Below are 17,070 nucleotides of genomic sequence, written 5' to 3' on the forward strand. Positions count from 1 at the left end.
CAATATACATCTCATTCTTAGTAGGTACAAATTTATCTGATACAAATACAAGTTTTAAGCCATTTTTGCTAAATAGAGACCTGAATACAAGATGCTTACTAATGGCTGGTACATATAGGACATTATTGAGGACGAGCTCTTTACCAGATATAATCTTCAAAGTAACTTTCCCTTGTCCGTCAACTTTAGAACTTGAAGAATTTTTCATGAAGAGTTGTTTCTCCATTTAATTCTTTATAGTTTGAGAACATGGTCTTATCTGCACAAATGTGATGAGTAGCACTATAATCAGCCCACCATTTCCTCAAATTTCCAATGTTGTTACATTCAGAAACAACGGCTAAAATATTCATCTCTTGTATCTCTTCAGAAAGAGTATCTCGTTCAACTACATTTGATTGTGGATTCTTCTTAGGCTTTCGACATTCATTTGAATGATGTCTGACTTTTCCACAATTATAACAGTTGCCATTAAACTTCTTGACATTCTTAGAGTTGTCTCTTCTTGGTGCATCACCAGAGATCTTACGCTCATTTTTTACAACCCTCGAACCAATTTCAACAAAATTTGCTCCCAATTGAACAATAGGCTTTCTTTCGATTTTCTATTATCTTCTTCAATCCTCAAACTGTCTATAAATTCCTCCATGTTCATTTCCTTAAGTTTGTGCTTGAGATAGTTCTTGAAATCTCTCTACATAGAAAGGAGTTTCTCAGTAATGGTTGCAATTTGGAAAGATTCACTCAATTCCATCTTTTTTGCATGCATGCTATGAAGTAGAGCTTGAACTTCTTATACTTGACTTATCACAGTCTTGGAGTCTACCATTTTATAGTCCAAAACCTTAACGACAATGAACTTTTTTGTTCCAACATCATTGATTTTGTTCATCTTCTTCAATGAATCCTATAGGTCCATAGCCGAGTCCAAACTATAAACTTCATAAAGTGTATTGTCTAATCAATTTAGGATGTAATTTTTGCGAAGGAAATTCGAGTGCTTCCCTGCGTCCAGTAATAAATAATTGACTCACGATTATTTTATCCTTCTTGTACAGTAGGAGATGTTTCTTTTAAGAACTTTGCTAATCAAAGTAGTAAGATAGAAAAACATCTTTTGTTACCATCTTTTGAAGTCCACTCCTCCAAATTTCTCCAATTTTTTCCATGTGGGATTGGACTATTTTGAAGTGGTATAGTCAAGGGTAGAACCTCATTGTTTGTTCCATCTGTCATTTGACTTGAATTAGTCTCAATAATATTCTTTTCTATTATACAAATATATGTTCGATGCACAAGATGAAAGAAAGGAACAACTTACGAGGGTTTGTTCCAAAGATGAAGAAACGGTTTTTAACAAACAACCACAGAAAATTTGCCTTAATTTTGCTGGGAAATGTAATAAAGTTTGTTTTGAATGTGGATAACGAAAGGCTAAGTTTAACAACACAGAAACGAAGTTAAAGAAAATTACAAAAAGAAAGAAGAAGAAAGTGATGAAATGATCCGAGGCAAGTGAAAACACTCTTTCCTCAAGACAAATTTGCCATGCAACAGTGCTAATGGAGTAATGACGATTGTCTCTCAAGATACAGCGAATTACTTCCTCATAGTAGAAGCACTTCAAACTTTAAGGTAACAACGAACTCAAATGGATTATTCTCTTTACAAGAAAATGTTTTTGTAATGATTTTTGGAGAGGTTTTGTAAGAGTTTTGATATAATGCTCAATGCAAATGATATGGAATGCTTAATGGATATCCAAAGAGTTCTATTTATAGAAGATGAGAGGTTGTGAGTGAAGCGACACACCCTAAATTCCACAACCTTACGAAGAGAAGCATCGTTTGCTATTGCTAGCCTGTCACTGGCCTCTCACTTGAGCGCCAATGTCACTCAAGCAACAGTCTCATTGCTTGAGCGTTAGATGAGCGATGATGTTAGGCAATTTTTCCTGCCAGCTTTTCCTCTTTTCTTTACAACTTTGGACTACAATTTCTCATTCATCCAAAATTGATTTTAAGATTTCAAATATATTACGACGATCAATTCGATGAGTAGAATAAGTTAATCTATTTATAATTATAATTTGACTATTAAATCAAGTTCAAATATTTGGTCGAAGTTGACACAAGGTCACTTTCCAAATTCCAATATCTATTCCGGTGCAATTGACATAACCACACATCTTATAATGCTATCTTTTAGTGCAAAATCATTATCGTAATTAATTACTTGTAACTAATTAAATAGCGGTTTCATTATTGTAATGAATTACCTGTAACTAATTAAATAGCGGTTATTCTTATCTACATTAGCTTTTACCGATCGCAAATGATGAGGGGGTATGTTTTTGTTGTTACATAGTTTGTATATAGTTTCTGTACTTAAAAGTGTTTTATTATTTCCCCTTAAAGTCATTTCAAAGACGAGTTTTACTCATTGTAATTATAATAATTGATATTAGAATAAATGCAAAACTCATCTTCAAAACAAACCTATCGAGATTAATTATAGGGTAAAGCCACTTTAACAAAAAAATGTTGACAAATACTTTGGCATAATAAGGGTTGGCAAGGTATGATTAGATGAAAACATTGACTTTGTTTTAAACGGTCTAATAATATGATGTTATATGACATTATGTCAAGGATTATATCAATCATTACGTTACTGCAAGTCAAACTTCAGCTTAACGATCTGAACTAGTTTTTATGCGAAGATTAACTAGTTTTAATCCCTTTCAAACAGTGGCTTATATTGTATCTAGTTTTCCAATATTTAATTTGTTGAAAAAAATGGTTTAATTAATAATTAAACGAATGCATCTAATAAGAAAAAAATATAGACAAACACAAATTTGCTTATATTTGATAAATTTTCCCTCATTACTGAAGAGGAATGTTCAATTTAATCAAAATATTAACTTTTTCGACCCCTTTTCGAGACTCAACTACCCAAATTAAATTATAAAGTTGAATGCACAAAACATGCACTTATCTATTACAATTTAGCTTTACTAATATTGAACTAATGGATTTGCATTGATTTGATCACAAGAGGTCCATCTACGCTCTTACAATTTACCTGTACAAATATTGAATTTTCAGCCAAAGTAATTAAATTAGCAAATTATTTCTTAATAGAGTCAAAAACATCAAAAATAAATAAATAAATAAATAAATAAATAAATAAATAATAATAATAATTGTACGAAAACTTCGAAGAATCTTGTAATCAAGAAAGAAAGACGGAACCATATAGCTGTTAATTAGGAAAACAATTGGAGCCACCAATTAGGAAAACAATTGGAGATCGAAGAACGATTGGAGCCACCAAGTGAGGTTTGCTTTAGAGGAGAAGAGAGACAAAACAAATAGAATAGCTACCAGTGAGGTTGCTTCAGAGCGTTGCTGGTCGTGAATCGCCACCGTCGGTGGTGATAGTAGTTTTCTTATGGAGACAAGGGAGAGTATAGAGAGAGGAAAGGTAAAATTAGGGTTTGAAAATTGAATTGGTTGGAATATTTAATATTTAAATTATTAAATCAAAACCTGATTTTTGCAAAATGAAACTGCAGCCCTGATTTTTGAATCGGGATGTTTAAACCCCTGAGTTTGTGTAATTTTCCTAAGATCTTAATGCCGTGATATTTTAAATCAGCTTGCCCCAAATTACATTCAAAGATTAGGTAGAGCGTGTAGAGCGTAGAATACTTAAATTGTATTTACATTGACAATTCAATGTTCATGGTCCATTTAAACTATTATAGGACTAGTGCACCTAAAATCTGCCACAAAAATCACTGTGAACCATTTAACACGTGTCACGATTGAGACCAAGGACAGATCCAATATTTTTTATAAGGGGGCTGAAAATTAATAAAGTCAATATATTCAAATTTTGGTAAATAACAAATAAAAACTAGGCAATCGGTTGGACTATATAGAAAATTGAAGAAAAATATATTCATGCTTTTGAACAGATGGAACCATTTAGTTTTCATTTGGACATCGAATCATACAGTGAAATCAATCCAATTTCTAGCAGATAAACATTAAACATAAATAGTTCAACATATCACGACTTTTTTAACACGTAATGTGCACTGGTCCACGAGGAAAGAACTTTTGCTACAAATATATACACAAATCAGATGAGACAAATATAAAATTCATTGAGAAAATTAAGCTTTAAGCCATATTTAATTGGAAAAATAAAACCAAAGATACATGCAAGCAATACAATCCTCTTAAATATACTACATAGAAACAACCTCCACTCCCATCAACCAAACAAATGCATAACAAAAGGGAATATAACAAAAAAAAGAAATAGAAAAACAAGAAAAGTAGCTATCAAGGAAAAATAAATATCATTATGCAAATTGAGAGACAACAATGCTTGAGAACCAATTTTATTTTAGTAAATCGTGAATCTCAAACATGGAATCTCCAGAGCCAATTCATTGTCTTTCCTCAAAGATCATTAAGTGCTGGTACGCTAAACTCTCAATACAAACGATTCAAAAGTTTTTCAAAATCTTTGCACTGAAATTTCGTCATAAAAATATGTCACTTTCTTTACTAACAAATAACATTTCTCCAGCAATGGATTTCGGGCCACAATATATCCTGATGTGATCTTGGTTAGGCCAAAGTTGGTCGAGAGTTTATTGATTGTGAATCAAGGCATCGGGATGGGAATTGAGCTTAGTTCGAGCCAACAAAGCTATACAAATGTGTGTTCGAGGAACGGAGTTCAAAAGAGCGAAGTTGGCAAGCCAAGGGCCAAGGTTGGTGTTGGAGACGAAGGCCGAAAGCAAGAGAATAAAGATGAATCAGGCAGCTACAATGGGAGAGCCAACCGGACAGCCATGCAGTCGCATGGTTGTCCAAGTCGTGCGACCGCATGGCATGAGGTAGGGGACCAGCAAGCGATCAGCATTTGAACCATGCGACTGCATGGTACAACTTCGGCGAAGAATTTCCTTTTATGCACGAGTAACCTATTTCCACTAGAATTATTTTCTTTCCATATTTCTAGCAGTGTTGGATGTGTTTACCATTAAAATTAGGATTTTTAGAAGTTATTTATTATTATTATTATTATTATTATTATTATTATTATTATTATTATTATTATTATTATTATTATTATTATTATTATTATTGTCTAGGGTTTATTAGTTTAGGATAAATACTTTCTCCTATTATTCATTGTGAAACTTTTTTTTGACATTGGATTAATTCAGAGGTAAGGTTGCTTCCATCTTTGCTCTTCGCGAACAATTTATTGAACTTATCGGGATAACTTCTCGTGGCGTTCACCAACCAAGGAAGATTCGTGGGTTTTTGAGATCACGGGGTAATTTATTGTCTTGGTTTCTTGGTTCAATAATTTATTGGATCGATCTTACAAATCCGGGTTTTGGTTTCATAAATTTTGTAATCAAAAGGTCAGCATATTCTTGTGGTTGTGTTGGTTGTTTGATTCGTTATTTTTAGGTCAAATTCCATAAACATTAATTTTTAGCTTTCTTGGGGTTTGTGTCATTGTTTTGTAGGTTAATAGTGATCTAGCTATCCGAGTTCACATCAGGTGTTATCAGAGATTAGGCACTAGAATCAAAGTTATATCCCTTTGCGTGTTTTTTTTTCTTCCTATTTTGGAGTTTTTGTTTTGTTCTTCATTGTTCTTCGTGTTTCCCATTAATTTTGAGTCATAGATCAAAAAGTTTTAATAGTCTATTTGTTTTGTGTTTTTGAAAAAAAAAATTACTGTTCGGCATTGTTCATCCGTACGCAGTTATTGTTCACGGGTTTAAAAAAAAGAAAAAAATTATTTAATTTCTTAGTCCTTCAACTTCCTAATCTTCAATCTTCCACAATTCAATTGTTATCCCACAAGTTTACTCCGAGTAACTGTTGTTGAGATCATCGATTAGAAGCTTGAGTGGTAAAAAGCCGAGTGGTGAGTTCAATTGAGGATAAAAGCCTAATATTGAGTGATTCTCGAGTGAAATTTTGGTGAGGCAGAAAATTTGTGAGCAATGTCTGACAGGTAAGGATCAAATTCTAGCCGAAACGGTAATCAAATCAACATGCAGGATGACTTAATACAGCGGTTTGAGCAGATGATGATAAATATGGAAAATCGGTTGGAAAATAGGTTGGATATGCTTGACGCGACGATTACATCTCTTAGTTGGGGTCAACGGGTGAATGTTCCTCAAGCTAGGAGGCCGGGTAGGCGGGAGCCTAGGATGGAACGAGAAGCATATGATATTGGCAGTGAGCTGGATGAGAATGAATATGGAGGAGAATTTGATGATGAGGCTGACATGGGTAGAGTGAGGCATAGAGGGGCGTGGTTTGAACGAAGGGGTAGGAATAATCATAGAGATGACATGGATGGCAATTGGGGTAACATAAAGATGACGATTCCACAATTTAGGGGTAGGAATGATCCGGAGGCTTACTTGGATTGAGAGAAGAAAGTGGAGTTGATCTTTGACTGCCATAACTATTCGGAGGAGAAGAAAATTGAAGTTTGCAGTCTTGGAGTTCACTGATTACGCCATCACTTGGTGGGATCAGGTGGTTACTTCACGACGAAGGAATAGGGAAAGGCCGATAAGCACGTGGGGTGAGTTGAAGGCAGTTATGAGGAAGAGATTTATACCGGGTCACTATTATAGGGAGCTTCATCAAAGGTTGCAGGGGTTGAACCAATGGTCGAGGAGTGTGGAGGATTACCATAAGGAGATGAAAATTCTAATGATTCACGCTAATGTGGAGGAGGACCGGGAAGTCACCATGGCACGGTTCTTGAATGGGTTGAACAAGGACATCACCAATATTGTTGAATTACAGCATTATGTAGAATTGGAGGATATACTACACGTGGCAATGAAGGTTGAGAGGTAGTTGAAGAGAAAATAGGGAGCTAGGGATCAACAGGGGCTTAATTCATCTTGAAGGTCTAGGTGGAGTGAAGAGAAAGTTGATGGGAGTGTTGTCAACAACAAAATTGAGCCACCTAGGGGAAAGGATGACAATGCTAGCAAGGTTGCACCGAAGGTGGAACCACAGCAATCTAGGAGTCAGGACATCAAGTACTTCAAGTGTTTGGGAACAGGACACATTGATTCTCAGTGTCCAAACAAACGAGTCATGACCTTGAAGGAAAATGGGAAAGTAGTGAGTGACAGTGATGAAGATGGCATGCCCAAGTTGGAAGTTATTAGTGATGGTGACGTAGTGGAGTATCCGGTTGATGGAGAAGCGCTTGTCTTGATGCGTGCACTCAACGTACAAATCAAGGTTGATGGGGAGGAGTAGCGGAAGAATATCTTCCATACACGGTGCCATGTCAATGATAAGGTATGCAACTTGATTATTGATGGAGTTAGTTGTACTAATATAGCTAGCTATACACTTGTAAAGAAATTAGGATTGTAGATGATAAAACACCCAAAAACTTATAAACTGCAGTGGTTAGATGATAAAGGAGAAGTTAGGGTTAATAGGAGGCTTTTGGTTAATTTATCAATTGGGAGATTTAAGGATGAAGTGTTGTGTGATGTTGTGCCAATGGATGCGGGGCATATATTATTGGGTAGGCCTTAGCAATACAATAGGAAGGTAAAGCATGATGAGTTTAGAAATAGGTACATTTTTTTATATGGATGGGAAAACTATTACACTTATACCTTTGACACCACAACAAGTGTATAAAGATCAGTTGAGATTGAAAGGTGATGTGGGGAAAATGAAAGACAAACGAAAGGAGAACTTATTTGTAAAGAAGAGTGAGCCTGGTGGTGGAAGTGAGTTGGTGAAGCCTAACATATCCCTCCCTAGTCTGCATAATTCTTTGCTGCATGAGGACTTTCTGAATAATAAACCACTCTTTGAATATCCAATTGATATGGAGCAATTGGAGCATTTATGGAGGGTCGAAGGGGAAGTATTCAATCATGGTGTGATGGAATATCAAAGTCACGATAAAGAGCTGAGTTATGGCCAAGCAGATGGAATGTGCAAAGTCTTTGAACCAGGCGCGGATTCGAGGACGAATCCTCTCGAAGATAGAAGGCCTGATGTGATCTTGGTTAGGCCAAAGTTGGTCGAGAGTTTATTGATTGTGAATCAAGGCATCGGTAAGGGAATCAAGCTTAGTTCGAGCCAACAAAGCTATACAAATGTGTGTTCGAGGAATGGAGTTCAAAGGAGCAAAGTTGGCAAGCCAAGGGCCAAGGTTGGTGTTGGAGACGAAGGCCGAAAGCAAGAGAATCAAGATGAATCGGGCAGCTACAATGGGAGAGCCAACCGGACAGCCATGCGATCGCATGGTTGTCCAAGCCATGCGACCACATGGCATGAGCCAGGGGACCAACAAGCGATCAACATTTGAACCATGCAATCGCATGGATTTCTATCATGCGGCTGCATGGCACTACTTCGAGGAGGAATTTTCCTTTTATGCGCGAGTTATCTATTTCCACTAGAATTATTTTCTTTCCATATTTCTTGCAATGTTAGACGTGTTTACCATTAAAATTAGGATTTTTAGAAGTTATTCCTTTTTTATTATTATTATTGTCTAGGGTTTATTAGTTTAGTATAAATACTTTCTCCTATTATTCATTGTGAAACTTTTTTTGACATTGGATTAATTTAGAGGCAAGATTGCTTCCATCTTTGTTCTACGCGACCAATTTATTGAACTTATCAGGATAACTTCTCGTGGCGTTCACCAACCGAGGGAGATTCGTAGATTTTTGTGATCACGGGGTCAAGGTATTCTTGTAATTGTCTTTATTTCTTGGTTCAATAATTTATTGGATTGATCTTACAAACCCGGGTATTGGTTTCATAAATTTTGTAATCAAAAGGTCAACATATCCTTGTGATTGTGTTGGTTGTTTGATTCGTTATTTTTGGGTCAAATTCCATAAACTTTGATTTTTGACTTTCTTGGGGTTTGTGTCATTGTTTTGTGGGTTAATAGCGATTTAGCTATCCGGGTTCACATCATATCCTTGTTTGGTTGGAAAGTTTACTTATTTGTACTTTTATCCACAAATTTCCCTGTTTTTACATAATTAAAAAGGTAGTTGAGTAAGAATCAGTAAGAATTGGTTAAAAAGTTATACATATTTAAACATAAAATCAATATTCATCAGAAAAATGAATTTGGGCTAAAAATTACATGAAAAAACCCAATATAGATAACCAATCTCATAAATTCAACACGATAAAGCTTACAGCCTGCCTTGAAACAACGGAGGACAAGATTTTTTTTTAGCTTGGGCTATTGTTAATTTGAACACGAACTATTGGTAATTTGGAGAAGGGCTCCCAAAAAATATATAATAGAAAAAGATAACGAGTGGATCTAGGCTGGAGCAGGCACAGACTATAGCCTAGTCTAGCTAGGAATAGATCCACCCCGATCGAGACTTTTGTTTTGTTTTATTTAAGAGCTTTCTTACATCTCATATCAAAGTGAATAAAGCTTGAGAGTTTTGCAACTTTTTGACTAAATACCTAGCGCTAATATGTTTTGCTAATCTTTATAAATTATTTATAATTAATAAATTTATTTTTATTCACATATTTCATGAAATACATAAATATTACTAATTTATTCACCATTATTCTATAAACAATTACCCATTATGAGCTCAAAGTAGCCCAACAAGGTTCCACTCAGCAAAGCTCAAGTTGTGTGGTTTCAGTTGAGATCGACTCAAGTTGGCAAGGTCAAACATTTGCTTAGTTAACTTAAATTGGACTATCATTGCATGGCATACTAATTTCTTATACAATATTTTATCAGGTGGTATTTTTTATACAATTTTGTTGCATATACAATTTGATTGATAACTTTGTTTAAAGTATGTGAGATGATCAATATTTTTGCCATTAATTTTAACGACACTTAAAACAATCAATGACATGGATGGTTGCACCTTATTGATTGTCAACATAGCTGTACAATTTTAATGTACAAATTGCATAATTCTTTTTTATAAAAAGGCTGACATGAGAGTCCGAGTGCCTCGACTTATGTGCAGCCCATGGCACCCGCCTCCTATTTATTCAGGATGACAGAAATCTTAAAAAGAGATTTTTTTTAAAATTTTTTTATTTTACTTAGCCCATGTTTGCCTCTTTTTAAAATAATTTTTTTATTCTTATATTTATTTACAACCATACATTCACACAATAAAATATTTTGTACATAAACTCAAAATTTCTTTTTACTTCTTAACCATACATTTCAAAAAATAATAATAATAAAAAATAAAAAAAAACTAATCAAAATCTTTTTCTTTTTTTTTTTAAAAATAATCGCCATCAACAATGTATAAGGAAAAAATTAAAAAATTATTATATTACTTTGTAGAAGATAAAACTATTATATAATAATATAATATGTCAATTTATTTCAAAAGAATCTTGCAGAGTATTTTCAGGGGGATAAACGTGAAAGTTCGTTTACTTATCCGATTTAGTTTGACCTTATGTGTAGAATTACTCTATTAAAAGCAACAAGTCACTTTTTAATAGTTTCTACATGGTTAATCAAACAGTCCAATTATGCTTAGTTGAATTGCCGCAATTTGTAATAAGAAAACAGTAAACAATACCAATATGATGACGGAGAAATCCCAACTAAATAAAAACTCTGGGATCAAGCTAGTTACCTTCACTATAGACAATGACCATTATAATTAGATGTTTTCTAACTAACTCTGCCAGATTTCCTGATCTACTTCATTTAATCTCCAAGATACTACTATCTTCTCCAGCTTCCTAATCTCGTACAATTGTCTCTTTCAAGTGGAATTTCAAGATTTACCTATTCTTGTTCTTATTTTTGCACTTGTAGTCCAACCTTTCTCAATCTTCAGCAGCCTCTGAAATTCCAATTGCGAAAGTACCTTTCTTGTTGTATTAAGAAAGTGGGTGTTTTGGATTTTGGATCTTTGATATTTTTTCCCAATCTATGGTTGTAAGATCTTAAAAATGAATGGATTGATTCAAGGGGCTGAATATGTTTTGCAAGAGAGGCACAATGTAAAACCACTTTTGAAAATTGAGCAAGGCTTGGGTATTTATAGTTAGAGAAGTTTAGGTGTTATAGGCCGTGAAAAACTTTTTAAAATCGCGAATTAGGGTTGGCCGAATAACACTGTCACTGGAGTGACCCTCCAGTAAGAAGGGAGCGACAAGTGAGCGATGACCATTCTATTTTTTTTCACTCGAGCAATGTCTTGGCGAGCAGCTAGCGAAATTGTAATGTCTCTTCTTCCTCATACAAAATTGCACCTAAATCTCTGACTTTTACACATGCTCAATTTAATCCTTTTTGTTCACAGAATCGCCAACTACATAAAACCTAACAAATTCCCTCTTTGGCGTTCTATGACAAAACTATACAAATAAAGTTAAGGTAGTAAAATAAACAAAACTAAACTAACCAAGCTCTATCTTTTGCATTCTTTGTTATACATGTTTCCTGAAATCAAAAACTCAAATACCCAGTATAAAAGCATGTGATACAAGAAATATAACAATTGAAGTTCATAATCATAAATAAGCACGCTAGTTTGAGACATGACTTAAATGTCAATGAAAATACCAATTGAAACATTAACATCACAAAACATCAAAACTCAAATAGTTGTGCATTATGATATGGAATGTAATGCAATTCAAATTTTCCCTTACTGTAAACTCTTAACATTTTTATGTTGTATCATAATCTATCTATGTTTCTCCCAAACGACTCCTAGACATAAAAATGCAAATGTCACATAAAGTGCAAATGTCAATGTATTGCCCCCTTTGTATATACTCTCCCCCTTTTTTGTCACAAATGACGAAGGGACGAATACCAAAATAAATATACGGCAACTCAAAATGCAATTGATAGCATGCAAGAGCATAATTAACAATCGGTAAACTTTTCCACATACTTTTTCAAGTTAGAATGGAGGAAATTATATAAATGACCCATGTGTGAAAAGTGTCACTAATCCTTTGTAAGTAAGACTCCAAATCTTAATTTTGTGAGAAACGACATGCAAAATATCACTGTCAATAAGTTTATTCTCCTACTTATGAAAGTCAAACCATTAAACACATTAGAACCTTTAAATGAAGCTCATTTTGCATGTATATTTTGATCTTTTCTTTTCACCCCCTAATTTTGACCATACATTTTTCAATATTTTTAAAGTTCATCAATTTTTACATCTTAAGCGTAGGTCCTTCTCCATTAACTGATTAAGATGACCCCTAACAGCGAGCTTTAGGCCAATTAACCCAAATCAATTGACCATAGGCCCTAGGTTTTAAGACACCCCACAGGCTTAATTGCCTAAGTCAAACAGGCTCCCCTCTTACATTTATCATAAGCCTCATAGATATCTTCCTCACTTTCAGAATCTTCTTCAGATTGCTCACCACTATCTATGTCCTCATTAATCTCACTTTCTTTGTCAGATCCACTCTTAGTCCAAGCAATAAAGGTAACGTATTTCCCACTTTCTTCATGAGTGGACTTCTTACTCTGATTATTCGAGCTAGACTCATCATCAATGAGAGTTACATTCATAGCCTTATCTTGATTTCTACTGTTGGTAGGGTACTCATTCCTCATATGGCCAAGACCATGAAATTTGTGACATGTCACAAATTTAGATCTATTCTTAGATTCACTGAGAGCACCTCAATATTTCTCTAGAGGCTTTTTCTTCCTAAATATTTTATGGAATATTTTTGCAAAATAGGCTAATTCCTCCTCATTAGGTGAATTTATGTCAGAAGATCCATCACAGTTACTGGTAGTAGTTTTCAAGGCTAAAGACTTTTTTTTGTAGGTTTAGCTGAGGTTAACTCATAAGTCTGAATCGATCCTACCAACTCTTTAACCTAAATGGAATCTATATCCTTGCTCTCCTCTATCGCCGTGATTTTAAGCCTAAATTACTCAGGTAAGAATCTAAGGATTCTTCTGACTATCTTAAACTCTAGCATTCTCTCACCTAGGTTGAAGCTAGAATTTACTTTGTCATTTAGACTCGCATAAAAGACATCAAAGGTCTGATCATCTCTCATTCTAATCTCTTCAAACCTAGTGGTTAGCATCTGCAATTTAGAGTTCTTATTGCCTGAGTTTCCTCATATGTGGTCAGTAAGATATCCTAAACCTCTTTAGCTACCTCACAGATGGACACTCGCCTAAATTCCTCAGGTGACACAGCCATAAACAAGGCATGTAAGGCTTTGTTGTTCTAATTATCCTAACTTTTCAGTATGCATAATTGCTGTCATCAAAATATAGCGAGACAATCAATGAACTGCTCATATATACAACTTAAGGTCAAGAATCGAAATTAGTCTATTATGCCACTTGAAAGTTTGTTTACTTATCCAATTTAGTTTGATCTTATGTGCGAAATTACTCTATTCAAAGAAACAAGTCATTTTTTAATAGCTTCTACATGGTTAATCAAACAGTCCAATTTTGCTAAGTTGAATTGTTGTAGTGTGTAATAAGAAAACAGTAAACAACACCAATATCAGAGAAACCTCAATTGGGTAAAAACTCACAGACCAAGCCAGTTACCTCTACTATAGACAATGACCGTTACATGCTGTCCAGCCAACTCCATTAGACTTCACTATCTACTTTCTTTAATCTCCAAGTTATTGTTGTCTCCTCTAACTTCCTGATCTTGTACATTTGTCTTTTTGAAGTAGAATTCCAAAAATCACATATTATTGTTCTTATTCCTGTGCTTGTAGTTCAACCTTCCTCAATCTTCAGCAACCTCTGAAGTTCCAATTGAGAAAGTACCTTCTTTGTTGTATTAAAGAAGTGGGTGTTCTGGATTTTGGATCATTGATGTTTTTCTCAATCTGTGGTTGTAGGATCTCAAGAATGAATGTATTGATTCAAGGGTTGAATATGTTCTTGGATCTTCAATGAATGATATGAATATGTTTTGCAAGAGATGCACAATGTACTACCACTTTTGAAAATCTTGAAAGGCTTGGGTATTTATAGTTAGGGTTGTTTAGGTATTATAGGCTGTGTAAAACTTTTCAAAATCGCGAATTGGGGTTAGGCGAGTGACATATTTTCGCTCGAGTGAAGAGGCAGCGACAAGTGAGGACGACCATTCTTTTTTTTCGTTCGAGCAGCGTCTTGGCCAGCAACTAGCAAAATTGTGGCGTCTCTTCTTTCTTTATTCCGAACTCGAACCCAACTTACCTAACTCCTCTACACAAAATTGCACCTAACTCCTTGACATGGAATCGTCAATTACATAAAACATAACAAAAAGTAATTTTTAGGAAAGCATAGTTCATAATATTGTGAAAGTTAAATAAATAGTATTTTACCATCTTTCAATATTTTAGTGATTATATCAAAATTTTCCTTTTGCTTACTTATTGATTAGTCTAGAGACAATATATTTCAATATTTTAGTGAATATATCATTTTTTTTTTACTTTTTCTTATTTATTGGTTACAATCTTCAACGTCTTCTTCTTCTTATGTTTAAAGAGGTTTAGGTTCTCACATAAAACCTAACAGAAAGTAATTTTTAGGAGAGCGTAGTTCATAATATTGTGAAAGTTAAATAAATAGTATTTTACCATCTTTCAATATTTTAGTGATTATATCAAAATTTTCCTTTTGCTTACTTATTGATTAGTCTAGAGACAATATATTTCAATATTTTAGTGAATATATCATTTTTTTTTACTTTTTCTTATTTATTAGTTACAGTCTTCAACGTCTTCTTCTTCTTTTGTTTAAGCCAACTTCTCAATATATATATATATATATATATATATATAAGGAACTGTCGACACACATTATATTTGAATATTTTAGTGTATATATCATTTCAATATTATAATCTTCTAACCCAAGATCCCAAATTTCACAAAACATGCTTTCTTAAAGTTAAGTTAAGAGTAACTTTTTCTTTAAGAGTTAGAAATCACTCTCTATTTTAAAATTTAATGCGAAAGACTTGAAATTGACTCTCGATAATTGATTAACTTGCTCTCAGTTAAATATTTATGTTCTCTTAAATAAATATGATAACATTTTTGCAACATGGAATATTGTTAAGCAGAAGTTGTAAATACATGTTGCAACATGACATAAAAGAATATATTCAAAGTCACTACAAACTCCTAAAATTTAGATATTCTCTTTATTTATATTCTTTCTTCATCTCATTTTGTATCCTTTTAGATGCATCATCCATCTACTGCAAACTAAAAAAATAAATTTGAATCGTATTAAAATAAGAGAAAATTATGCTAACATGTAAAAAAATGTCGTAAGTCCTCTGCGCTCCATATAATGAATTTCTAACTCATAATATACAAATAATAATATAAAATTAGGGAGTTCAAAATTTTTAAGACCTTTTGCATGTGAAAGAGCCCATTAGTGAAGAGGCAACCATTTATAAGGCTAAATTGAACTTGGTCGAGGCACTTTGCATAAGGTAGATCCCATTAGGGGAAGAGGTAGCCGTTGATAAGGCTAAATTGAGCTGGGTTGAGGCTCTTTGTAAGACCTTTGGCATAAGGAAGAACCAATTTGTGAAGAGGTAGTTGTCAATAAGGCTAAATTGAATTTAGGTGAGACCTTTTATATAAGGAAGAGCCATTCAGAAAGAGGTAGCCAATGATGAGGCTAAAATGAACTTGGTCGGGAACCTTGGTATAAGGAAGAGTCCATTCGGGAAGAGATGGCCTTGGATAATGCTGAAATGGACTTAGTTGAGGCCTTTGTATAAGGAAGAGCCAGTTCGGGAAAGAGGCAGTCGTTGATAAGGCTGAATTTAACTTGACTGAGACCATTTACAAGACTCCTTGCATAGGGAAAAGCCCATTAGTAAAGATATAGTCGTTGATAAGGATGAATTGAACTTGTCCAAAGCCCTTTATATAAGAAAAAGCTCGTTCGGGAAGTAGTCATTGATAACGCTGAAATGAATTTGGCCAAGGCTATTTGTATAAAGAAGAGTCGGTTTAGGAAAGACGTGGCTGTTGATAAGGTTGAACTAAAGTTGGCCCAGGCCATTTGTAGGACCCTTTGCATAAGGAAGAATCTATTAATGAAGAGGTAGCCGTTGATAAGGTTGAATCGAATATGGCCCAGGCCCTTTCCATAAGAAATATCCCATTCAGGAAAGAGACATTTGTTGATGCCAAACTGAACTTGCTCGAAACCTTTTGTACAAGAAAAAGCCCTTCAGGAAAAGGCGGTAGATTATAAGGTTGAAATGAATTTGTTCGAGGTCTTTTGTATCAGGAAGGGGCCATTAATGAAGATACAATTGTTGATAAGGTTGAATGAACTCAGCCAAGGCCCTTTTCATAAGGAAGAGCCCATTGACCTCTCCTTCTGAGACCATTTTACTTCATTACAAGGGAGTAACTCTTCCATGTAAGAGCTTCCTCCATGGTATTTGATCCATCCATGGAAGGGGTTAATCGTCTAAGGTGACAAGTTGCGGCGCTCCGTGGGATGTATCATAGTCATCCTTGATGAGGCTATTTTACCACATTACAAGGGGATAGCTCTTCTTTGCAAAGGCTCCTCCATGATATTTGATCAAGCTACGTAAGGGGTTAATCATCTAAGGTAACAAGTTGTGGCTCTCTATGGGACACATCACACTTGTCCTTGATAAGGCTATTTTACCTATTTGCAAGGGGGAGAGCTTTTCACTACAAGGGCTTCCCCCATGATTTTGGATCCATTATATGGAAGTGGTTAATCCTTTAAGGTAACAAGTTCTGGCTCTCTGTGGGATGCATCACACTTGTCCTTGATGTGGCTATTTACTACTTTAAAGGGGATAGCTCTTTTTTGCAAGGGCTTTCTCCATAGTGTTTGATCCATCCATGAAAGGGGTTAATCCTCTAAGGTAGCAAGTTATGGCTCTCTATGGGATGCATTACACTCATCGTTGATGAGGCTATTTTACCTTCTTGCATAGGGATAGCTCTTCCT

Source organism: Olea europaea, chromosome 10 (genome assembly GCF_002742605.1).
Source record: "Olea europaea var. sylvestris chromosome 10, O_europaea_v1, whole genome shotgun sequence".
NCBI lineage: Eukaryota > Viridiplantae > Streptophyta > Magnoliopsida > Lamiales > Oleaceae > Olea > Olea europaea.